The sequence below is a fragment of the Alexandromys fortis genome, unplaced genomic scaffold, assembly GCF_014885135.2.
Source record: "Alexandromys fortis isolate MF-2015 unplaced genomic scaffold, M_Fortis_MF-2015_v1.1 scaffold_464, whole genome shotgun sequence".
NCBI lineage: Eukaryota > Metazoa > Chordata > Mammalia > Rodentia > Cricetidae > Alexandromys > Alexandromys fortis.
In genome coordinates, this window is record NW_026068366.1 from 200,481 (window position 1) to 203,988 (window position 3,508).

Sequence of the window (3,508 nt, forward strand, 5' to 3'; positions counted from 1 at the left end):
GATACACACACACACACACACACACACACACACAAACCAACCTAACTAAACTACGAGCTTGACTATTATAGATGATTATCTATTAAACTATATTTCTTAATTATACATTATATTTTTAAACTATCTGTACAAACACAGTACATTAATCAAGAGCAGAAAGATACATATAACAAATTTGATCTTAAACTTTATCAGTAAACCAAGACCCATACCAATGCAAATCTCTATAGCATATCCTCCTTTAAATGTAAGGAAACTCATTTAGGGAATTTGGACATAGTTCTCTCATAACTGCCACATTCTTTTGTTGGGCAAAGTAATTTTAGAGTGTTATTTATGTCAACTTTTCATGGTCCATCAAACCACATTAGTCTGGAAGGATTCCACAGGTTCTCATCCTCTGTAGAAACAAAAGAAGAACCTCTTTTACAAAGCAATATATTCTTTGACTCAAATTTTGAAGACATGATACCTTTAAAATATCTACGCTGGTTTAGCTTAGAACCCATACAATGAAATATCTCTCTGTAATTAGTCATTAACAGTCAAAAAATTAAATGAAAACACAATAATAGACATAATCCAAACTCTCTGTAGGTATTACATCTATATGTGGCTTATTTTTTTATTCTATTACTTTTTCTATGAGTTTAATATTTATTTTATTATTTTTACTCCTTTAATCTATGACTATCTGTAAACTTTTATATTACATTTACTTTCTAGTTACTCTTTGTACTTTTTCTTTCAAGTCTATGTGCATTTTTTAAACATCCTGTGTCTTGTTTAGAGATCTTCTATGTCTAAATCTGTCCTATTGTATCTGAAATCCTGTCTGTTCTAGAGAGCTTTTTAAATGCAAACCTGCAGCATGACTAGTACTACAGCTGCTTTGCCTTTTGGTTCTGCCCAGTGAGCATGACAGACATGTTCATTGCCCCTGCAAACCTTGTAACCTGCCCCAAGTATGCAGTGGGTCTATGTCACACTATTATGCAGTTTGCAACATGTTGCTTATAAAGCCCGTTTAAATGCTTGGTCTCCTGAAAGAGCCAGAGTTATTGAATGGCCCAGGAAGCTGCCATTTTGAAGCACTATTGTTTTTTGGTTTTATTTTTGTTTTTTCTTCCACCTTTGAACTAGAAAAACTCCCTTAATGGAGCTGCAGCATGCTGCCAACAAACAGAATCCATCTGAAAAAAAAAAAGAAAGAAATGTGGCTAAACTATGTCTTTTAGTGTCTAAAATTCCTTTCCAAGCCCTATCAGGTTTTATGTGGATTTAGCTAGGACATGCTGGAGTTCCAATTTGTAGTAAGGAAATAAGAAAGCACCACAGAATTCAGTAAAAGAGAAATAACAATTTTCCTAGAGCTACCAAGCATTGCAATCACCTTTACTTCTGTCCATAGAGTCTTATGATTGGACAATAAAATTCAAGAAGTATAAAAAAATTTCCTCATATTCGAACAACAGAACTTCTGTTAAAGTGTTACAGAAGGAATATAAAGATAATACTGAGTTCTTTTTTACATTTTCATTTAAAGGCTTTTTTGTAACTAAAGACACAAGAGACATTGAAACCATTATTTTTTCTGAGATCCTCCAACATTTTTACCACTATTTGAGCACACCAACCTCAGCAAGCAGGGGGAAATGTGCAGGTCTAATGCTGTGTAGTGCAGGCAGCTGTTGAGAATCTCAGAGAGATTTTTGTTCAAGGCTGAAGCACTTGGGAGGAGTGCTGGGACCTTGCTGACAGTAATAATCTGCCAGGTCTTCAGACTGGACACTGCTGATGGTGAGAGTAAAATCTGTTCCAGATCCACTGCCTGTGAAATGATCAAGGACCCCAGTGTACTGATTGGATTCTTAGTAGATCAGTAGTTTAGGAGCCTGTCGTGATTTCTGCTGGTACCAAGCCAAGAAGTTTGTACTCCCAGCTAAAAGTCTCTGACTGGACTTGCAGGTGATGGTGACCTTCTCTCCTGCTGACACAGCCAGGGAGGATGGAGACTGGGTCATCACAATATCTGCAGAAGCACCTGTAATCAGCAATAGAAAGTGATAATGCATAATATGAAATAAAATATAGTAGCAGTTGAAATTTGTCATTTTATATCTTTGTAATATGTTATTGTCAGAGAAGCATTGAGTAAGATGTATTGTCTCATAGCACATGTGAATTTCTTATAAAGAAGAAGTGATTCTAAAAGATGATAATACTTTAGAATTTCTCACCAGAAACCCAGAACAGCAGGGCCATGAGAACCTGGGTTTGAGACACCATGTTGTTCCCTCTGTCTGTCTGATGTTCTCTCTGAAAAGGCTTGATTAGTAAATTTTAGGTGCCGTCTGAGCTGGCGGGGCCCATGCAAAGCAGTTAGAAAATTCATAAGGAAATGAATGTGCAGTGTGTGTGAGTACCAGGTGTCCACAACAGGCAAAAGTAACATCATGGGAAATGTGAGCAATCACTGAAAGCTATCATCTTACAGTGATCAAACAGTAATCAATTAGACACTCTAGTATCAACTTTGTGTCAAAATTCACAACATTTTTCAATCAGTATGTTTTGGAGAAATGTTAGGAAAGCTGTCTAAAATTAACATTACTATGGAAATGTTAAAATATGTTCAAAATATCACAAGATAAACTTATAGTAAAAATGTAATAAAAGAGAAAGGGTGGAGAAAGTAAAATAAGAAAGACAGATAGACAATTGAGGTTATTTTTGTTCATTTCCTTCTATATAAGCACACTTATATAGTGAACAATGAAGAATGCCACCGACATTGTAGTCTATTTTCTTTACTAAACAAAAAACAGCCCAAATTTCACTCTGTGTAAATTCTGAAGAACATCAAGATTGAGATGAGATAATCTTAAATCTCTAATCTGTGCATGGAGACAACCTATCAAAATATGTATTAATAATCATGTGTTTACAAGGCCGTTCAGGCATTTACTTTCTAAACCAAGTAGATATCTGACATTAACATTTTGTCATTACGCCAACAATATTATTTAAAATTAAATATACATTTAAGTAACATGCATTTCTCATTTACTTGCATAGAGACAGGGCCATACAAATCCTAAGGCTATTGCAGTTAAACATGTATTTTCATAGTATGTAAGGGGAGATCATGGAGAGCAAAAGAACAAAAAGTTTCATGTTCTTTTATGCATAGTAGAAAAATGCATAAAATCTTTAGTTACCGCTTTTCCCGCAAATCCAGTTTCCACTCTTGTGCATTGGATTCCTTGGGCTGTGATTAAAAGTGAACTAACTCTCCTATCCAAAGAGCAGTCATGGTTCCCTGCCCTGTGGAAAGTCCAAGGTCCTCCCCCCTCTGTCCATGTCTAGGAAGGTGAACATCCAATCTGGCTAGGCTCCCACCAAGTCAGAACATGAAGTAGGATCAAAACCTCATGCCATTGTCCTTGGCTTCTCATAAGCCCTCAGAGTGGGTGGAGGGGAAAAGAGTGGGGGGAGGGGGAGAAGG

General features: G+C 36.1%; 1 pseudogene; it reads right to left on the reverse strand.

Annotated features, from left to right (window-relative positions):
* Positions 1-1,700: 1,700 nt before the first annotated feature.
* Positions 1,701-2,289, reverse strand: LOC126495449 (immunoglobulin kappa variable 4-1-like; annotated as a pseudogene).
* Between the last annotated feature and the right edge of the window lie 1,219 nt (positions 2,290-3,508).